This window comes from Camponotus floridanus, unplaced genomic scaffold (genome assembly GCF_003227725.1).
Source record: "Camponotus floridanus strain SB8 unplaced genomic scaffold, Cflo_v7.5 scaffold31, whole genome shotgun sequence".
NCBI lineage: Eukaryota > Metazoa > Arthropoda > Insecta > Hymenoptera > Formicidae > Camponotus > Camponotus floridanus.
The window spans coordinates 1,377,930-1,401,598 of record NW_020229448.1 but is presented as its reverse complement, the minus strand read 5'-3'; the positions used below and the strand labels follow the sequence as shown (position 1 = coordinate 1,401,598).

Here is a 23,669-nt window from a genome sequence, read left to right as displayed (position 1 = left end):
TCAAAAATTTCGGCAGCTTCTCGTACACACATCTTAAATCTCGCGCGTACATCGGATAAAATAACCATGGGACCGTCGTTCAAAATGTATACTATAGCACGCTTGTTAGGAGGAAATTATCGTATCGGACGTGGCTTATACATGTACATAAGATTAAGATCGGAATATTATCTAGGAGTAAAATAAATGAAATAAACATACGGAGAGTAAAAATTGTAAATTTTTGCAAAGTTATTTTAATATTTTTGTGAGCAAAATAGACGCATATAATTAACTCTCGGGATAATTTACGACGCTACCGGAGAATTGAGCAGAGCGTCGAGTTAAGATGACACGCGTAGATATACGAATTTAAATCAGATGAGGTGGCGAGAGCGTGAAGATGAACTATATGGCACGTATACAGCGAGAGAACGTCGGAATGTCAAAATAAACAGAGGCACTGGAGTCGACCCGGTCCACCGAAAAATTTTGGCATCGTCGCGCCCGACGCTCTGTCGGCGCAACTTTGAAATTATCTCGAGGTAATTTATATTACGGTCGCGAGCCGAGAAAATGCACGACGTTCTCTTGAATTAAAATCGTCGGCGCGATAACGAAACGGAATTAATAAACTTTTAGATTGGAAAAATGAGAATTAAAGCAACATTACTTATTTAATTTACTCGCAAAATAATTATCGAATTATTAGACATCTCTCTCTCTCCTTCTTTCTCTATGCGATATTATAAATAATATTTTCATACATAAACAAGAGAGATATAAATTGACAAAATTGACGAAAAAAGAACATGAGAAAAATCTGCAAGTCTCCTACAAATTACATTGCGTTAAGCGCAATAATGCTTACGCATTAGAAGATAACGCAATTGTTGTAGTCAGTGTATAAATATTGCGATAGTCGTGATAATCTATTACTAGGAAAAAGTGTGTTTTCGTCTGTTTTTGTTTATATAAATGTACTTCGCATGATAAAATAACGATAGAAATATTCCATAAATATTCCAATTAGAAAATAAGAAGTCGATTTATCGCAAATCTTGATCGCGCATAGATATCACACATTCGCATAGAGAATAATCAATTTATTTTAAAATTATGCTGCACATCTTCGCAAGTATATAATTATTGTGGCAATGGCCGGCTATTAGTAAGAGCGCTCGCGATTATCATACGCAGAAGATAAGAGTTATCGTGTTCAGTACGTATTTATTAACATACTAATAATAAGCTAAACACCTTGAAATTTTTCCTGTGAAGGATATTGTTCTTAAATGACATACATCAACAACTGAAAAAAACAATTGAAAAAAATGTTTGTACATTTCAAAGATGGAGGTAGAAATAGAAATTTATGTAGAATATTCGCGCTAAACTGGATTAAAATGAACAGCCTACGACCTGAAACTGTTGTGAAGGATATCTTGAAAGGCGGAAATTGCAGCTGTTCCTAGCTCGATGTCTCGAACGCAAAAATCAAACGACAGGCAGAGAAAAGCAAGCCAGAGAGAGAGAGAGAAAGAGAGAGAGAGAGAGAGAGAGAGGAGAGAGAGAGAGAGAGAGAGGAGATATCGGGTGGGGTATCATCCTAAGAGGGTGAGATCGAGGATTCGGCCGGAGGTGCAGAGGGGCCGGCGATACGGACACGGTATTGGATGCTACCGGGGACGGGGGGGTTCACGGTAGGGGTAGTTTGACAAGTTGACAAGAGCACAAAGGCCGTGGCAGACACCCTCGAGCGAGCGGCAAGAAGGGAAGGGACAAACGCGCGGAGGGTGGGAACGATGGTAGGGGAGCGTCGCGACGCTCAGCGACGGAGGATTGCCGGATGGCGGGGAGCCTGAAAGCCCGGTAGATCCGACGCCGCGAACAAAGGGTGGCTCACCCCATCGGGGAGCCGGGAGTTTGGGGGAGAACGGAGATACCGATTTACTCGGAATCGCGAAGACGCACGCACATTTATACGTGTGTACGCGCGAGCGTGGGCGAGTTTCGGGTTTGTAGGTTCGCTCGACCGATCCGATAGATACGCCGCGGGCCTAATATCGAAAGTTAAGGGCGAAGCTGAAGCTCGTGCTTAATTAAATCGAAAGACCGTGGGAGATAATCGCCGTTCCCCGAGCGGCTGAGGTCAATATATGGTGCCGGGCAATTTGATTCTCGCATGGCAATTGAAAATGAATGGAAACTTAAACGCCGGCGATATCTTGCAATTAGACGAGTCGATAAATAATTTAGAATGAATTGACAGAGAAAATTTTCCAGGATTATTATTTCTCATTCGTCGTTAAATTTTATATATGTGAAAAAATATTTCATCTAATTGAATATATATATATAATTTATACTCAATTGAATATTGTTGATTGGCACTTTTGAAAAGATATAACATGCAAATTCAAAACTCATCATATATCTTCGATGCGATCCCATAGAATTTCATCCCCGCCTGGAGGTTGCAAAAGAAACAGGAAGCGAAAAGAATACGGGTTCGCGCCCGTAAAAGCGCTGACAATTTTTCACAATGGAATGCTGTACCGCGTGCCGATAACCGTTCAAAGGGCAATAAATATCTTCGCTAACCACCTTCTATAAGGCAGCCTCCGCAAAAGCGTTCCATTCATACCGCGGTATAACGTTAGCGTGGGCACCGACTCTTCCCGTTTCCGTACCCCCTTCTCGTCACACACCGCGCTTCAGCCCACATTGATACACATATCGACTCCCTTATGGTTTACGAGCCGCCGCTGTGATTTATCGCGCTTGAAAATACCGCACGGCGTCATTAGAAACATCATTCGTATCTCGGAACGTCTATCATTCCGCGCACCCAAAGTAATTCAATGATCCACGCGCCGCCCTTGTCCAACCCTTTCGTTCCAAACATTGTTAATTCGCGTCATTCATGTACGCGTTATGCGCTTAAAAATGTAAAAAGATCTCAAAAAGCAGATTTAAAAAAAACGGAACATTAGACGGAAGATTAATTTAAAAAACGGGATTATTACACCAGCAGTATTATTTCAGAAAAAATAATAATATTATATTTTAATAATATAAAATACTTGTCACATTTTAATTGTTAAATCACTAAAAGTGCACGGAAAAATATAATAATTAAAGTAAAAAAATATATAAAATTATATTCGTATAAAATTAAACATCAGCTGTTTTCGCAACTTTCTTATTAATCGCTTTAACAGCTTATAATTACGAATATAATTTAACCGCGTCTTAGAAATTAATACACTAATTACACCGATAAAAGGAGTTATTATAAAATTAATTATAGAAATATTTTGGTTTGTCTTGAAATTATGATAATAAAAAAATATTATTGTGTACTTGCTTAAAATTGTATAGGATATCTGATGAACGATACGCTCTCTCAAGTGAAAAAAGCGATAAAAATGTACAATCGCTTTCGACCGTATGATACCGTTCATTCGTACGGGATTACCCCTTTTGCTTTCCGCTCTTCTTCACGCTTACCAAGCTTCTCTTTCACACTACATGTTGCTAACCTCATACCTGCGCAGCCACTAAATCAGAAACGCAGCGAAGCGTCTTTCGTTCCCGTCGCGTCGCGGTGCCGCGAATCATCCCTCTGTACTATATATAGGGTTTTATACTTGCTATCTGGAAAGGTAGACAGGATAAATGTATGGAATCCGATTCAAAAAAGAAAATGTCCCTGCACATTTTTCAACGCAGTCAATGAGATCTGCTTGGTATATAATAGTGATGAGACAAGTTACTTAATCAAAATTAAAAATATAAAATTCGCATTTTATCAGATATAAATTCGACTCGAAAAATTATATTTATACATCAATGAAATACATGATAAAATAAATATAACAAATTGCAAATTTCGTAATTGAATTTATAGAAATTTACGGAATTTAATTATCTAAATTAATTAAATATTTAGATAAACAGAATTTTTAGATAACAAAAGTGGCAAATAAGAGCCAGAACAAAGGTAATTAAAGTGCAAGAAAAAAATTTGCATTTTTAATATACTACAAAGTATGTATATTCAATTTCATTAAAGTTTCGTATTCATTGAATATTACAAATTATTTTTTGATCCATCACGAACCAAAGAAATGATCCATACGTAGTGAATAATAACAAAATTGAATATTTTTGAATATATTAACAACAAAATTTTTTCCTTGCACTTTAATTTTTTTTTACTATTTTTATCACAGTTTTTACTTTTATCATTCTTGTCATTTAATAATTGTTATTACCTTGAGCTTATTTTCTTGAATTTAGAATTTAAAAAAATGCTAATAAAGTGAGATTAATCATCATGATTATATTCCCAAGTTGTGATAACTCGCAGAAATCAGTATAATATCGATATGAAGAAGCCGATGTAGAAAAATAATCCTATCACCGAATTCCTCGTAATCGCGCATAATCCTTTCTTACTACAACGAAAGACGATTATCTTTTGATCAGATTAATCCTTTGCCGGTGACCCTCGTCAAATCCAAGGGTTTGTGGCTCATTAAATATTCCTGGGGTCCCGATACCGTATCGAAATGCCTCTTATTGTTCGACGTGATTGTATGGCATGTTACGATAATAGCCATTTAGCGACACTTGAAGACGCATTTCCCCACATCGATAATTTTTTATATTTTATTTTTTTATGTAACCGAGAGACACCACCTAGATATTCATGTTGCGTCGTCCAATCGCCATCGTGTTCCCCGATGCAACGAAGCGGCGATCGCGTGCGTGACGAAATGAAAAACCGGAAAGCCGGACCAGGTCAACCATTATACGGGATGACTTTCTTATCTCTTCAGGTAACCGAATGACCTGTCATGCTCTTACTACCGAGTTACCTGTGCGCTCTCCCGCCATCCGAAAATCGGTTTCCGGATCCGAGGCATTCGACTTTTCAAGATCTTAATCCATGATAATATGAGGGTGTCGCGCATTTATTTTCACGTTCTAATGATAGAAATTAAAAGTATCTAATGTATAGCTATATGAAGCGATCATGGCATGCACTTCTTCAAAAGTGAAATCGAGAGATTGAAAATTTGAGAATTAAGGATCCCCTTCTTTAGACAATTTATAATTCGCGATAAAATTCAAGACAAAATTCTATTTATAAATTTTACGTGTTTAGGTTATATAGAAAATATTTAAACGTGTAAAATACATACAAATCAAGATGTACAGTGTGTTTTGATTTAATGTATACATTCTATTATTTTTGTAAATAATAGAGTTATAAAAAAATTCTAAATTATTTTTTTAAATATTGTCCATAACAGTTATATTTTTTAAAATGAAATAGTATATCTGTTAACTACAGTTTTGTAAGACATTTTACGATAACTTCGATAATGTGTAGTAAAGTGACAATCGTTTACAAAATGTATTGTTTTTAAGTATGAGCAAAAAAATAAAATAACTGTATTACTTAAAAAACAAACAAACTCTATTATTATTATTTATATATAAACAATTTCTATTATGAAAAAAAAATAAGACTATACACATTTAAATCAATTCTATGCAATAATGCTTTCACTCGAGCTACACATAAAATTATAAACAGAATTCTAGAATTTTGTCGCGAATTATCGTCCATCTGAAGAAGCGATCGGAATACAAAGAAACATTGATACATTCACCGATCGATAAACTGTTCGTTAAACGATCAAGCCTTCAGTTGTCGAAGAGGCGCTTATCGAACGGTCAAGTCACCGCGAGTCGAGAGCGAAGAGTAACCCCTTCGCGATACTGGTTTCTTTCATCGGCAATTCGTTGGCGCGCGCAGACATACCTTTCTCCACATGATCCCTCCTCGTGTAGCTTCCTCGTTGGCTAATATCGCGACGATTCTTACGCACATCACTCCCGCGCGCGGTAAAACTCCTCGCGCCCAGCTATCGGTTAATTAACATACCAGGTAGCGGCGCGAGGCTCGAAGACGAGCAGGCCGGCGATTACGCGGCGGACGTGTCGTCGTGGCCGTCGTAGAGCGTCCTTATCAGCGCGCGCCTCGCGCGTTGTCAACCGAAACGCGAAAAAGCTAACCGGCTGTCGGCAGACTGTGCAAACGGTGCCAATTAGGTGTACACAGGTGTCAATTTGTCGGCGTCCCTCGCGCGTCACGCTTTCGGATCGCGATGGAGGAATCTCCCGGCGAGAACGGAGCAATTTTCGCGCCCGCTTTTAGGCGGTATCGCGCACATCGCGATGTAAGCTAATGACGACCCGGTAATTAGTCCCGCGGTGAGCACGCTGATGTAACGGATCGTGCTCTGGAACGGTGTGGCTGTCGACCGAAATCTAGGAAGTGCTCCGACTTTTTAATCAACCTTCCATATCTCTCATGCGCGTGATCTCTCCGTTCGACGTTGAGAATTTAAGCGAGAGGTTCAGAACCGCGATCGATGCTTGGCGATTAGTTCCTCTCCCGGACGATGCAGTTTGCTGGATAAGAAGCGGTATTTCCGCTCGAGTGATTCTTTCCGGGATTATCAATTATAACGCTCGCTCCCCTACGCGGTGCGTGTAATCGAGCGATTGTATCTTGAAAAATGTAGACTCTCGTCGCAATTATAATTCTCGACAAGTTTCCCGATGATCTCGAATGCAGATCGAATCGCGCGTGAACGCGATCTTGCGACACGCGTGTGCGGAGACTTAATTCACTGTGTTTGACGTTACACGTGCGCTTGATTGTGCGCGCTCTTCGGAGGAACTCGTACGTGAAATTTCCCTCTCCTCGTTCACGAAAGAATAATATCCGTGTCCACGAGTCACGAGATCAATTAACAAGTCTCTGGGGACAAAAAGAGTAGACGATCGAACTTTTCGAGCAGTTGTATTATCACCTCTCTCAACTTTTCTTCGTACTTTCGAGCGCTACAAGCTGACAGCGGGACGTCTGTCCCGAATACACACGCGATGCAAGCCGCGCGAGTCGACGTGTGTCAGAGCTCTTCTGACTCGGCAGAAGCACAGACAGAAACGAAACTACGAAACTACACAACGTGACTAACGGCGCACAGAAAAGCGAGCGTGGTCGTGTGCGTGTTCACGTGCGTGCGTGCGTGCGTGCCAGGGGAAGGGGGACGAGAATGGAGGAGCCGACAGAGAAGGCCAAAGAGGGAGAGAGAGTGGAAAAATGAAGAGAGGGATGGAAAGAGCGCGGCAACGGAACGCTGGGATATCCACCACGCGCTAACCAATTCCGCGAGCGTCGCGCGCGTGCGTGTGCGCGCGCACACTAATGTACGTGAATGTGTGCAGAGAAGCGTATCCTCCCGTCGAGCGTGGAACGGACGAGAGCGTCGAGCTGTCAGCGCACCCCACCCCGAAATCCCCTTTGAAACCAATCCCTCCCATCGTGACAAACTCCCCCCCCTCCCTTCTCTCCCGTGTCGCAGGCTCTTTCCCTTGACTAGTCGTTCCTCCATCCCTCTTCGGACAACCCCCGGCTGTCTCAACGTCGAAAGCACTGCGCGCCTCGCACGAAAGCCGAGTAATAAGGAAGAACTACTCTCGTCCATCTCCTGACGCGCGGATCAAAATTATCTCTCGATATACAATAAATACAAGAAATTCTGCATGCAAGTTGTAGATTGTCTTGTTTGTTAATTATATATCCTTTTGCGTTAGGATGAAATTTTTATCTCGACTAACGAATGGTGGATTCCGAAAGGAAAGAGATGAAGGGACGAAAGAGGAGAGATGCGCAGAGGGAGGAAATACGAGGGAACGCCGGAAAGACGACTCGATCCCTTTCATTTCCACTGACGCGGACGAATCATAATTCTTATTCGCCTCCGGCTCGAAATCATCCCCTCCTTCTCGGCGCTCCTTCCGGTATTCTACCTCGACCTCGGCTTTGCCCATTTCCTTTCTGACCACCCCACTTTCGCATCGGAGCGTGAACACCCACCCCGAAGCAACCATAGCGGGAGATCGATGCGCGAAATCAAGCGGGGTGAAAAATGTTTATTAAATATTTAGTAACATCTTTTAAATGTTCAAACGTATTTTATATATTCGCATTTCTCTTTTCACTTGTGTTACTTTACTTTTTCATTTAGAATATCGAGTCTGGAATCAAGTCCCGGATCCTTGAAGCGCAAGAATGTCAGCCGGCAGTCGAAGAGCCGGCTCGCAACAGCAGGCCAGTTAGGGAAAGGTAACGTGAAAGACGTTTGTATGCCCGTGGATGAAGAAGTATACGTACGGGTCGACATTAGGCTCGAGGGTTTGTCGCTGACGACCAATATAAGGGATCGCCATTGTTCGACACCCAGAGACTGACCTTTTATTAAGCGACGAGCGGAAAGTGCGAATTTTACTAACATGGCCTCCATTATTACATGAAAGACACACCAGAGTTTGCAAAACCGAGAATAATTCAATTCGTCAATCTCGATTGTAGAGTAACTACATATGTATAATATATAAAAATTCGTTTAACATAAATTAAATGAAATAAATTTACATAAAATAAATTTAGTTTACAAAATAACGGAAACAATTATTGTAGAGTAACTACATATGTATAATATATAAAAATTCATTTAACATAAATTAAATGGAATAAATTTAGTTTACAAAATAATGGAAACAATTATTGTAGAGTAACTATATACGTATAATATATAAAAATTCATTTAACATAAATTAAATAAAATAAATTTAGTCTACAAAATAATGGAAACAATTATAAAAATATAAAAAGTGGCCCTCCAAACTCTTTAATTAAAGTCTTAATTTTCCGTTACTTGAAATTTGACCTACGAAGAGACATTTGCGTACAAATGAGACATCAAATGAGCTAATTGTATATATTAAGAATGATTATCATTTTAACACGACAAACTAAAGCATCGCGTTTCATATTTCATTTCTAGCACATCTATTAATAGAAATCTCCGTTGAATCGTTTCCAGACTCGTCCGAAATCCTACGAGGGTGGAAATTTTTTTCAAAGAAAATGGAGTTGGCCTGCGTCCGAGCGAAGGCGACGTGATGACTTTATCCAATCGACTCGATTTCTCATCCGCATTCGTTCTCTACCCGCAGGCTGACCCGCAATCCCAGGGAGGAAAGAGAAGGAATCGTGGCGAGGGAGAGAAGCGCCCATGACTTATGGTCGCCATTACGGTACCGATAATTATATGCTGCTCCGCAGCCGCTCCCTCCTGTACGAAAGGAACGAGAGGTATATGTATGTATGGTAGATGATATCCTGCCTGTGCCCGACGAACTTCGAACAGCCGACCTCTAACGTAACCGCACACGCACATCAACCATACGCTCCTCCTGGCTCATTGATCGACCCGATCGATACGTTCCGGTATTTCAGAAGAGTTGGAAAGTAATTGCCTTGATATATAGGGTCGATCGTTAATATGTGCAATCTGTTCCGTTGCCACATGTGCTGGCGCGAGTGTCTAGAGAATTTTCAGCGTCCTCTATATTATTATAATCGATTTTGTTAACGATGATTAATGCTGTAAATAATTTGCGGAAGTATCGTAGGTACGTATCGAGGTTTAACGAATCGGAACCGATTTTAATACGTCAATATTTATGTATCGATAATAAATTACGAGGCACCCAAGACAGACATCTTTTTATTTTTGAAAAATGCCTTTCGAGCAATCGATCGACAAGGGAGAAAGACACGTCATTGCACGAAGGCATGAGGCAACCAGAAACACCCTCAATTGCGGAAATGGTGGTCGTATATATCGAAGAAAGGACTCGGTAGAGAATCTCCTCACGATTCCCTACGGCCCACTTATTACGCTGATTCTCTTACGGAGGCACAATCATCTAATGTATTTCGTAATGATCCTTAACGTCTCAAATTGACTCAATTAATAACAGATAGACTAAGCTGGAGATTTCTTGGACATTGTTCAAATAGTCGGACTTTACACGGGGGGATTAAAAAGGCATTTTGCCAATAGCTTCGTGCTTAATATCCGTGGGAACACCAAGCAGGAAATTATTTTCGGCATTTTTAAGCGATTATTAACGATACCATCTTACATAACGCAATTTTTCACTTTATACAACATGCAGTTTCTCTATAAATTGCGCCCCTGATTTATCAATCTTACAAACGTATCGCGTGCCCCCGCGCTAAAATATTCACAGCGATAATTCGCTCTTGCAATAACAATCTTGTCGAACGTTGAATTTGTTAAGGAAAAAAAAAATACGAAGCGATTTTTGACGCAGATCGCATCTCGCGCGTTAACAGAAACACGATTGTCGGGTTATATTTCGCTCTACAATTGAGATCGCGTCACTTATTGAGACATCGCGATGTGTGTTTAATGCGCCGTTACGTCACGCTTCGTGACTTTTATAGTAACAAATCGGGACAGCATTGTGCCCGTGCATGAGCATCCACCACGATATTACGGCCCACATGCGCGCGTGCGAACGTCATTAGCATAACCAACAAGCTCAACACGGCGCCCCGCGCAGGATGCAGACGCGCCGAACACAGAACGTTGTTAGCTACATGTGTAAAGTTAAAGGGAGGGAGGGACGCGCGAACGCGCGCGCGCGCGCGAGGACGAGCAGCAGCGAATTCATGAGAACACACCAGGTGTATTCCACTAGTTCTCTCTTGATCTTCCGAGATACGTGCTCTGATACGTATTCTTATGACCCCGTATTCTTTACTCGTAAATTATTTTCTCGCACTTTTTTTCGGTTTCTTTATATTTGTATCCTCCAATCCATCGATATATAATTTTCTCGCACAATTTTCTTTCTTTTTTCATCTATATATTTTCCTCGAATAATGGGCCAAACTCGATCCAAATTACAAGTATCAAATGATAAAACATTTATGTTATGAATTTATTAATCATCCATTTATATGTAGATTATTTATATATTAATTTATAAATTTCAATGATAAAATTATAAATTTAAGTTTTATAAAAATTATACCTTTGGAGCAGAATAGCATTTTCCTGAGTCATATAATATTTTTTAATTTGTCCCATCATGAAATTAATTAAAGATATATTTATGAGAGAAATGACAGATATCTTCGATATTTTTACTTTTAACTTCTACTGCGACGAGAGAAGACAAAACTAATAATCAAATTCGATAACTCGAGCTTTCCTCTGGAATAAAACATCGGAGAGACTTGGAGTTTTTTCACTTGGGACATTATTACGTAACCAGCGTCGCGCGTTCCCTTTATTGTTTACGAGCGTGAGCTTCTTAAATTCGTGTTATTTTCGTCGCAAGATGAATGGCATGCGGGTTTTCTGGCAACAACGACGCGTCCGAGAAAAGTAGGAAGTGGAGTAGAGAAATCGCGGAAGAAGACAAGGACGCGCGACGCGGTGGAAGCGAGGATACGAGAGAGAAGAGAGAGTTCATCCTCCCCCGTCTTAGCCCCCTCTCTCCGAGAAAAAGTTGGAAGTTGTTCTTGAGAAGCGTCGTTCCCGTGAAGAGATGGTGAGCGGCACGTCGACTGCCGCCTCGCCCCCGTATGTCGTCCTCCCCTCCTTTGTTCGCGTTGTCTCTTCCCTCTTTTTTTTTTATTTTTTTTTCGCGCGCGGCCAAGAGGCGCGCGACGCCTTCGGGGCGCCATGCCTTGTTATCCGCATGATGTACGGCGCGTTAATTGCTACGACCAACTAGCGACCGCGTTTTACAGCAAAATCGATGAGCCAATTGTTCGCGCGCGATTCCCTCGCCCCCCGCAACGATCGAGGGACTTGACGAGAAACCGATTCTGACACATTGGAACGCATCTTGGCTTTATGTAAAAAAAACAGACCACTCGATATAGATTTTTTTCCTTCGAACTTACATCCGTACTTTGCGAAATATCCGTCACGCGAAAATGGGCAACTACTTTTTTTTTCTTTAGTACGTGAAACGTTGCCTTCTATAAATTGTCTGGAATGTTGACATCCTCCGCCGCTATGGTTTTGGTTTTGCGTCCGGCAACGAGATCCCCCTCTGTTGGCCCTACTTCCTTAGTCCGTCCGTCGGCATTCGTGATTTATCGCAACGGAAAATAGGAGAAATAACAAGGGACGTTGGCTTGCGTTATACGCCTCGCTCTATCCCAGAATAAAAATGTACTTTGGACCCCGCAAACCTGCTATAACCAGGCGGTTTTTGAATCGTGCATGATAACTGTATCAAATATTTGTTTCGGGAGGTTCCAACTAGTTTTTGGCTTATAGTAAATCGTCTCTTTAAAAAGCTTTAATCTCTTAAATTTTTCTCTCGCTTTCTCACTCTTTAAAAAATTATATAAAAATTTAAAGTCAAATAAAATAAATATCAAATATAGGTAGAAATAAAATTCTTCCAATACATTTTTTGCCTTATTGTTCATCGATTAATTTCTTTCGCTCGTTTCTATCGACCTTGAAACAATACGGAAGTGTGAAACGAGAAGAAAGGTCAGGAGATCGCTGGAGGTTCTTCTCGTATTAACATTGTCTTTTATATTTCGTCCGAGAAAAATCAGAGAAAGTTTACGTCATTGTAAACTGACGGGACACACAAAAAGAAAAAAAATTTAAGAAATTTCATGAAAGCATTGTCTGTTGCATCACCGTTGGGCTATCGTCCTCGTCCTCTCGCCTTCCTTCTTTCTTAGCTAACCGAAAAGACCTCGTATATAATAAAAAAATTTATGACTTATTGTGTTAGCCCGGTCTGCGAGCTGTCTCTCTCTAACATCTCTCGCGGCGCTTGCTTCTTCTCCCATCCTTTGCTCCTTTATAACGTATATTTTTTTCCACATATTTATTAGATATCATCTATTTATCGAGTTAGCATCTCTCTCCAAATAACTCTCCTTTCCCGAGAAAGATAGAGACATCTCTTTACGATTTAAGCGCCGAGAATCAACACGTTATCCGTACGCAAGTGATTTCTCGCCCCGATATCGAGAAAGTAAATCGTACTTATTAATGACAGAGTCATGAGAACAGTCACACATGCGGGGTATGTACATAGTTTGCGTGCTCGCGGTAATCAGTATAATGATCAGTGGCTGAATTGACGTATCGCCAAGATAATATATATGACGGCATATGGCGGCAGATGCATTGCGCAGCGTGACGTGCTCTAACGCGTCATTGATAGCCCTCTGCTCCTCTTCCCCTCCCCCTCTCCCCCTCGTCCCCCGGTACCCTGTCCCCCTCGCTCTTCCCGTTCCTCCCGTCACTCTGCCGCCCTCCATCAAATTTTCCTATCACCCCAGACTACTCCCTTCATTTCCTGCCCCGACGATCCCCCTGCTCGCCCCCCTCCCCCCTCCCGTGCTGGCTGTGCCTCATCCTCTCCTCCCCTTCTATCGTGGAACGGAAGGGACGTAATACGAGCAAGGGGGACCCACGGCCAACCAGCGTCATCGCTTTTAGGGATAAGAATTCTATCTGTGCTATAGAGCCCGAGCCCTTTTTCGACGCCGATGTTCGGCGGAAAAAAAAAGAAAAGAAGTAACACGGTGAGAAATATCGCAATGTCGACAGTTCGAGCAGTGTGTGTGTGTGTGTGTAAAGAATAACATGCGCCAATGTTGTTCGTTGTATTCCTGCATTTATATCGTATAATATACGCGCGAAAATTCGTTTATATATGATTTGCAATAAAATACAGTTTTATATATTTCATGTTCGATTGAAATAATTTCTCAAAACTAATATATAGTCTCTTTTTATGATTTCGATCAAAAATACCTCTTGTGTATCGATGAATCGCACGTTCTTGTAAAATAATTAATTTAAAAAAATATAATCGACATATTTATAGGTATAAAAATTGGCAAATCTAAATCAACGTCTTTCGGTGATCGATTAAAAAGCGAAGCTAGTAAATTATAAAGCATCGACGTAATAGTATTAAAAACGAAGCTACATCATGTAAGTCTCCTAATTTAAAGCGCTCGGGAGAAAAAGTATCTTTTCTTTTTTTTGAGAAATTTCTCACGTACATACTACGTTTCGAAAAGTCGTCGCAAGTATCCGATCGGTATGTCGATGAAATTTGTTGACACGTCAGAAGAAAAACGGAATTGCGGCGCATTGTAAAACGTCAGAACGAAATGGCCAGACGATCATCGCCATCGCCATCGGCAGTCGGGCCGCTGCAAGAAACCGGATAAATTGCGGTTAACACCGGAATCTGTGTTTTTGCATCGACCGCACAAGCCGCCTTGAAATCTACTGCAGATCAATTACAATTAAGGACGGTTAGCGAATTGCCAAACGTTTCAAGCACGCGGTGCAGATATATATTCCGCGCCTCGTGCGCGGCCCGATAAGGACTTTCTCGGAAGACGTAATTTCTCATCATTAATCTTTGCCGCGCGTCTTGCTCCGCAATGAACAATCCTGCTTATGAATTGCTTCAGCGCGTAATCTGACTTGACATAACGCGGACAAAAAATCCATCGATATCCGAGCACTTTACTACTTTAGCTTCTTTGAATGAAAATAAATTGCGTGAACTTTTGCGTGACTCTTTGAGAAAAATTTTATATATAACTGACATTTCAAAAGCATATTTTATATATAATTGACATTTCAAAAGCATAACTTTAAGATTGAAGTCAGTCGTGCATTTATTAATATTGCAACAATTAATCAGAAATTCTATAAAGATAGAACTCTTTTTTATTCAATCCAATAAAACGATTGTGTTTATACAGGTGGACAAAGAGCAAAGATGTATCGCGAAAAAATTGTAATAATTAAGATAACTCTGTCCGCGTGCTTCGTCGGCGCGAATTTTGATGAATAAGCGGAAAGAGTATAACGAATTTTGGCAGGATCATTGATCAGTCGTTATGAGTTTTGTAATGTAACGCTCGAAGCGTATTTCATTCGATGTTAATTTAATATCACGTTATCTTTCGTACGTTTCGCGATTTGTCATAATTCTATCGCTGGTCATAATTCTAAAACACATCTTTTTACGAGAAAATGATGCTCCTTAAAATAGCTATCGTTCACCTTCTCAATTTTAAATTGACAATAAATGTACGATAGAATTAACTGTATTTCATATCTAATAGTTAATATATTATTCGTGTTCTCTAATAAATCACGACTCTGTAAATTGCACTCTCTATCAAATCTCACTCAAATCCAATCCTTGTACTGTGAAATTTCTATTTCTCAGTGAAATTATTTTCTAAGATGAAGCACGCGTGTTTACATGTCGTTAATTTTCAGACAACAATTCAAAAAGGGGAATTAAAAACATTGGACTATTCCGCTCACCTCCGTCGCTTCTTTTTCCGTCGCCTCCGTCGGCGAGGTCGCCTCCTAAGTTCCCCCCTGTTCAAGGGGGTAGTTGCTCTCCCTTGTAGTTTCAGGGCCGTTGCTGCTACGCTAAACTCGACTTCTTCCCCTGTCTCGCTTCTTCCCTGCACCGGGGGCCTTGTCTCCGCCCCGGCGCTGGGCCCCGTCGTGGCTGGTACTTCCCTTCGCGCACCACCACCTTCTCGGAAGTCTTTGTCCACCAAGAGCGAACGGATTCGCCGACAGTCACCGAGCCAGGTACGACGGGAAACTGCGTGGGATCAGAAAAACCCAACACCGTCGACGAACCATGTGTCCTTCGAACAGACTCACTGTCTATTGGGTAGAGCAACCATGTGAGTCCATTCACCATCACCCTCCTCTCGCTGGGCCCTCGCGAGATCTTCGCAAACGGTTCTACGCGAACTCGACGAGTCGCACGGAACACTCTCGGCACGTTTCCGATCGGATCGTGATGGTGCTGCTTCTCGAAATGAGTTTCTTACGAGTCTCTTGGATTGTCTTACAAGGGGATTTCGCGAAACGATCAGCTGACCGCAGAGCCGCGCGTGCTGATGAATAACGATAAAAAATAAGCGAGCGATCGGTTTAGCGCAACATGAAGCGGATCAGATCATCCGAAATTATTCTCCTCCACGCACCTCTATTCGGATGAAATCGCCGACGAGAACCTGAGTTATTGGTCGTACCTTTTCAAGATAAAGCAAGGATCGCGAGGTCAACTGTATTCGATGATCTGCGATTTAACTCGATCGACAAGATCTACAATGTCCAAAGTCTACAATACAAAACGCAGATTCGAAACGAGATTTTCTTGTACCAGCGCAAAGTCCAGCCTCGCTTTCCAAACGAAGAGTGTTTCCTCGCTCGCTTTTAATTCTTCCTTAAACTATTACACGATGAATCGATGACGAAGCGGTTGGAATTGTCAGAAATGTTCGCTCGACACAATGTCGCACAGCTTCTCCCTAGTCGTCAACGTACAGCCTTAGCGCGAGCCGAGGCTCGATGATCCCGAAAGTTACAATATTTTTTTCAGAGTACCAGAGAGAAAATAAATCGTCGATCCTTCAGGATTTGTTAACTGGAAGTCGATGGTCGTGTCGCTTCGGACTCGCGTCTCGCTGCTGCGAATCTGTCGGGCAGCTCGCTGTCGCACTCGAAGGCGCACCGCACGTGTGTCGCGTCGCGCGAGAAACCGTAATCTCGAGGGTTATCATTCGTCACCGGAGCAGATCCGTCCAACGACGCAGCATCCCGTCCGCGATCGGCGGTCCTCGCGGTTGGCGCTCGGTGCGTGTCAGCCAGCGTCGGGACGGCACTGCGCTCGCCGATACCCATGGAAAGCCGCGGACGGTGCCGCGGTGATGTATATCTTAAGCGAGAGATGCGACGACTCTGATCCGCGAATTCCGCCCGCTCAGTTTCGCAGCCTCCGAGCCGGCGGCGGGACCGGAGCGCCGCGACGCGAGGCGCCCTGTGCACATGCGTTAAGCTTCGCTCTCCCCCGATACACCCGCGACTCCCCCTCGGCGATCCTTCTCTCTCTTTCTCTCTCTCTCTCCTGCTCTCGCTTTTCTCTCGACGCCCCCGTGATCCGCCACGATGGTGGTTGTCCCGTCTCCCCCTCGTCTTTGGGAGACACGGGGAGACTCGAGGGGCACCGCGGGACACTCGAGAGACGTCCATCGTGTTACGCTGTTCCTTTTCCGCGTCAACAAGGACGGAGCGTCTAACCGGCGCTCTTTGTTGCCGATTACGTCACGCAATTTCAATAACGCGACTCTCGTAATATCGAAATTAGATGGAAATATGGATGAAAGAAACTTGACAATTTTTCGTGTCTCTCTACTTTTCCAGATATTCCAAAGTCGAGATTAGTCGTGTGTCTTGGAATTTCTCGTTACGATAGATAAATTATAACGATATTATTCGCAGATAATCACTAATATACAGGGTGTTCTAAAAAGATGTGTCAAAAATTTCAGGAGATATTCCTCACACTTGAAGGATGGAAAAATGTTATATGGACATAGATGCGGAAATGCTTATTTCAGGAGGTATGTTGAAAATACTGTTAGCTATTACTTACACAAGGAAAAATTTAGGATTAATTATTGTAGACGACATTTAATTAGGCTTATTTACATTTGGTTTTAATGTGACCTTTTTTTTTTTTTTTTTTTTTTTTGAGAGTATGTTACAATAAATGTTGAAAATCTCATTTTCCTAAATACAAGCAGTGACACGTCGACGCATCGATTCACGGATACGTTCAAAAATGCCTGGCGTACAGCGGATTGTCAACCTGCAATGATACGGTCACAAAGATCTTGAATATCACGCACTGGTGTAACATGTACGATTGTCTTCAAGTGTCCCCACAAATAAAAGTCTATCGGAATAAGATCTGAGGAACGTGGAAGCCACAAAGTAGGTCCACCTCTTCCTATCCACTGTAAGTGTGATTCAGAAAATCACGACTAATACGGCTGAAATGAGAAGCTCCATCATGCATAAAGTACATGTTTTGTCGAATCAATTCATTTTCAACATTTATTGCAACATACTCAAGATCACATTAAAACCAAATGTAAATAAGCCTAATTAAACGATTGTCGTCTACAATAATTAATCCTAAATTTTTCCTTGTGTAAGTAATACAGCTAACAGTATTTTCAACATAATTCCTGAAATAAGCATTTCCGCACCTATGTCCATATAACATTTTTTCATCCTTCAGATGTGAGGAATTTCTCTTTAAATTTTTGACATATCTTTTTAGAACTCCCTGTAATTCCGAAAATCTAATATACTTTGCGTTCTATTTCCAGGTTACAAAATGACGCATCGCTTTTCCCGAAGATATTGGATTACATGTAATCATTTAATTTATCGTAGGCGTGCATTCTCACAATTGTACGGTAGAAGGCGAAAGAGACACGCAGCCTCGGGGATTAAATCACGAATCTATTTCTTCCTTCGACTAATTTTAATCCCCAGAAATAGGCTGAAAATAGCATCGCTGATGCTAACTAAACCTCGCGCACATCGCATCGCATCGCATCCACGTGCCACTCATTCAAGCTTCTATCAACCGCGGGCGTACGCGATTCGAATTGAATGCCGAGCTTTTCGAGCCTCGGAACGTGCACGGCCTACAACGCCGAGAAGGCCGCGAAGAAAATTGCAGAAAATCCCGAGTCCGTCCACGCCGCTAGAAAGTCGCTGACGGATTCGATCGTCAATCTTTCAGCGATCGTCGTAATCCTATCAGACGATCCTACCGACGTCGACTCGCGCAAGTTGGAACGTTCAAATGCCTTTCGAGAGAACGTTGCGTTACGATAGCGAGACAAACGCGCCGATCCGATTATACTCGGATAAAAAATCTATATCCATTAATTATCAACTTCTCTTATGGCATTAAAGCGCACGACTTTGCGCGAGAGTTCGCCCTCCTTTCAAAAATCTCATGATTGATTCACTTTTGAAAATAATTTTTGTTTATACGGATTTCTCAAAGAGACGAACGAATAGTTTCTTGATGAAAGTCGACGAATCTATGATTTAATTATTCTAGTATTATTGATTAAAATGATATTTTGCGGTATTGCATGATTTAATTAATTATTGCATTCTGTAAAAAAATATATGGAACATAAAATATGTAATTGAAGCATTCATTACACTGTAAATATTAATCGTGCTTTGTTCGAATGTCAATTATTATACACATTAGCATATATTGTTTATATGATATTAATTACTTTTTAGCAAGTTTAGAATCTTATACCTGGCATCACTGTAACATAATTGTAAAACCGGATAAATTATACTGACGAAGAAGCATTATTAATGTCTCGATAATGTAACATGATTTATTATATATGAATATAATTCTAAAATCTCTTTTGTCAAAATTTATCTTTATAAACTGATTAAAATATACTAAATGTGATGTAATGCCGGTAAAGATAAAATATAACGTGAAAATATTAAAACGTTATTTTACGGAGACACTTGTAAATTACCGTGCGCAAAAAAATGTATAATGTAATACACCTACTACTATGGAATAAAAGTTATATTTTTTATCGAAATTTTTTTGTGTATTTTTAGTTGCATCTAGCTATCGCGCAAATACGTGCGAAACATCGTGCAATAAGCACGACACACAAATATATAATCAGGTATATAGTTTTTAATGTTGTTAAACCGTAAAAAGACCTCTCTGCATAAATTCTTGGGTGAAGAACGCAAATTTATGACATAAATACGAGCGTATTTTCGAGACGCCAAGTTGCTATTGCAGGTTTAACTCGCTACGAGAGATTTAAGGGACACCGAGAGTGCTAAATTTTCGGACAAGTGCGGTAATCGTCGTGCGGATCGCAAGAAATTAACGGGACACTAAGTTGTAGAATGCTGAGCGTAGGGAACGTAGCATCGAGAAATCACAAACTGGGCAGTTACCAAGACAGCAAAAGTTCGCACGTCGGTGGCGAAGAAAAAAGAGAACAAAGGGAAGAAGAGGAGAGAGAGAGAGAGAGGGAGATCCGAAGAACAACTACAGTGAAGTAGATAAAGACGGAGGGGGCATAAACCAACGGGCAGCGGCCGTGAAACAAAGCAGGAGTTGCCGGCCGTGTAATTGAACTTTTTGGGACTTGATATCTCCTTTTTCAAAAGAAGCTGCAACGGAATTTTTCTTCGTCGTTTAATCGAGCTCTCTTTTTCCGACCTACTTATTAAACACCCTCGTATATAATTTAAAAAATGTCTTGAAACAAATATCGTTTCAATGAAATCTTAGTTACAACGAGATTTGCCATAAATTCCCGAGCGTTGTAAGCCGCGACATAATGACGCCGTCAATAGCGAGGACAATATCGCCAGCAGTGTGAGAAGCAACGAACCGTTCATTTGTCCAGTTAGCTCGCGATTGTAGACGCATTGGGACTACTACCGTACCCTCGTCTTGGGTAGTCGCATCACATACACACGCATACAGACGCAAACGTCTATTCGCGCCACGGGCCCCTTCTCACCATCGGTAACCCTTCCTCCTTCTACTTCTCTTTCATAGCCCACGCAACCAGTTGTATCTCTCACGATCGTAAGATACGCTCAGCATTCGTCTGCAAATGGTCGGGGATGGTTGCGTGAGTATGTGCCACCAGAACTACGTGACCTAGTTCGTTGATGAAGCGCGTGATACCCGCGTGAAATGAACAGACAATTGAAGAACGTTTCGATTTGCCGTCTTATTGTACATCGCCTGATAATGAACCATCTGCCGACAAAAGAGAAGGTTTTCTCGCGTATATTTTGAATTTAATTTCAATATAAGTAAGCGTTTACGCAAGGATAATAATACGATTATCGATTCAAGAAATTGGAGTATTTGAAAAAGTATTATTTCGCGAGTCCTTCAAAGTTTCGTTGAAAAGTTGCCATTGTAATTGAAATATATCATAGCTCGCTTTGACGATAATTATTATTAATGTTGCAATATTGCGATACAATCTCTGTAATAAAATTGCAATTGACGCAAAATACATTATAATTCCAATTGCATAATTGAAAGCAGACCCACGCGATTAGTATTATCGCCGGCGACGTATTAAAGGAATATAAATTCGATTGGTACGATACAGTTTTCACTCGCTTTATACCAAGTAGTCTTAAATTAAAATTCAATGCAAGTTGTATCTTTTTGGATCTGCAGACTACGTGCCAACGCGATATCGCTTTTCCGTTTCCGTTTGCAGAGCGTCGACATTTACCTTAGAAATATTCCAACAAGAATGTCGAGCTTGAAAACTACAAAGTGTAGAGAGAGACGATTATACAAAAAGTCATTATTGGAAATTACATCGGGGCATTTTGCAGTGAAATTATTTCAGAAATTCCCTTTTACGCGCGTGTGCGTTTTTCACTCTATAAATTTAAACGTACGTATATAATTATCGCTCGTCTCGGGTAAGGTTTTACCTTGACTTAAATGACGTAATGACGTAAAAAAAATATATATATATATATATATATATATATATATATATATTCCCTATCGAGCGACTCGCGCTCTTCATTCGAGTAGGGTGATAAGAAAAATAGCGACAAACAAGCGCGACGCGTGAACGTCGCGGTGGCGGTGCGTTTTTTTCACGCGTCACCGACATTTCGCGAGCGTCGGGTAGATTATACCGACGCATAAGGGAGAATCCAGCCCTATGGTAGGAAATTCTCTGCGGGAGTAGCCCGTGGAAGCGGAGCCAGAGAAGTTTCGCTTCGAGAGCGTGACGGGGGTGGAACGAAGGGTGGCGTGGAACGAACGGAACCGAGAAACGCTGGTGAAGGAGGATGCCCGGGGGGGGGAAGGAGGGTGGGGGAGGGGCACGGGGGAGAGAGAAGAGAAGCGGGCTGACGACTAGGGGGGTGGTCTAAGGGGGTAGGCGAGGGGATGAGCCCAGAGTTGGAGCGATGGCAGAGTATTGATTTAGTGGGTTTCACCGTCTCCTTCTATTTGTCTCTCTCGTTCTATATCTCGACGCGCGACTCCACCATCTACAGCCGCACGAAGAGAGCGCATCGGCTTCATTGTTTCGATGCCGTCGTTTTCTTAGCTCGCGGGAAGGGCACGCTCTATTTTTGCGAAATGAATAATCTTGCTTGGAAACTAGAAGATAAAGAGACGCCCGCGCTAGTAGCGGTTACTATTATATTTAAGCCCCGTTTTCACGATTCTCTCCCTTCGCGGAGCGTAATATATCATTTTCGCGAAGAGTTATTAATTGTATTAAAAAAAAAAAAAAAAAATTAACACGTTCCCAGCGATTGATATACTCGCGGCAACATTCTTACAACGTGATTTACGTGGAATTTATTTCGAAATAATTAGTAATGGCATATTTTCGGCGTATATATACAGATGCCTTTTTTTTCCCACGTTAAATCTTGCCCGATAAATCAAGCGGGGCAAAAGTACCGCTGAAAGTTCAGTATGTGTATAAATTCAGAAACAGTTACCGATTGAATAATCCGCGATCACACGAGCCCCGGATAGAACGTAAAACCGGTTTTGAAAACGAGTCAAGTTCAGAACGCATAAATCGCAATATATCTCGATTATACGTACGAAACGTCACATTTTCGGAGAGAAGATGCCACACCGCGTGCCGCGAGGCAAGGTCATTTAAATGCGAAATTTCTTTGGCGAGCGGTAAATGTTGACCCAAGCATTGATGAATATGTAAACCGTTTATTCAGGTGAACGCTAAACTACAAGCAGGCGGCAGCGTATTGATCGGTGTCGTTCTAGCGTTAACAAATATAACACGAAGGTGTACGATATGCAAATTAAATAGCGGGAAATCGGTCTAGCAACAGTGTTGTAGTTTAATTTAATGCAGAATAATCATTGTGTTACGATACACTGTGTATACGCTTTAACTTTGGCATTCTATATTCTCTCAAAATAATCAGTCATATTATTAATTTATAAAAAATTAATATTACACCTGTTTTAGTGCGTTATACGTGAAAGTAACTTTTCGAATTTTTCATCAATATCAATGGATTACTAGAGAGATTCTTACGTTATCTTATTTTATCGATTATACAATATTATATTAATTACTTATTTGACACATGCATATATTCTAATTTTCATTCGGATTTCTATTTCATTTTATGTATTCCCGATTTATTTTGAAAACAAGAGTACATTATTATAGAAAAGAAATTTAATTTGAAAAATACGTAATATAAATCAATAATTCCAAAAGGTGTATTCAATATTAAAAAAGTGTTTTATATATATATATAACACTTTTTTCATCTGGGAAAACAAAATAAATCAATAAAATTGATCTTAACAATTGATACAATATTTCTCCTAATGCCAAATAATTTATACATACGCCAATGTTAGTGCAAAGCATATAGAGAAAGAAAAATATCATGCTGCAATCGTATGATGATCTAATTAATGATAGTCGCGCAACACCCACGTAACAGTTTAGGGCACACGAGGAGGGAAACCGAGATACTATCTCCATATAGTTAAGAGGTGTTTACAACTTCAGGCAGTGAATCTGTGGGTAAGTGGTGGAGAAGATGGCAGTAAATATTCCTTGGATGCTACTCTCCTCCCTCTACTATTCCCGTCTATCCTTTTTCCGTCGCCGGTTTCCTTCTTCTTTCTCGTCCCGGCCAACCGGAGCAGCATCATCCTTCGCGTCGCGGAATTCCAATTTACCCTCCTCGTGCCTTCTTTCATTCTCGATCGTGGAGCATGGTTCAAAACGAAAACATCCAATTGATTGT

At 41.1% G+C, this 23,669-nt stretch overlaps 1 protein-coding gene and 1 long non-coding RNA gene across 9 annotated transcripts in view; one reads left to right on the top strand and one right to left on the bottom strand.

Annotated features, from left to right (window-relative positions):
* LOC105252407 (homeotic protein antennapedia) overlaps positions 1-23,669 on the bottom strand; it is a 99,823-nt gene that overhangs the window by 19,721 nt on the left and 56,433 nt on the right. The window contains exon 1 of one of the 8 annotated variants that reach the window (XM_011259758.3): positions 15,297-17,505. The exons of 6 other annotated variants lie outside the window; for them this stretch is intronic. The gene's annotated coding sequence lies outside the window, so the exon portion shown is untranslated. Of the gene's footprint in view, positions 1-5,818; positions 6,330-15,296; positions 17,506-23,669 lie in introns of those variants that run through there. One more of the 8 variants, XM_020027875.2, reaches the window with a different exon arrangement.
* On the top strand, positions 6,696-9,660 carry LOC109610082. Its single transcript, XR_002192599.2, has 3 exons — positions 6,696-7,990; positions 8,097-8,194; positions 8,955-9,660. It is a non-coding gene; the product is annotated as an uncharacterized LOC109610082 (long non-coding RNA).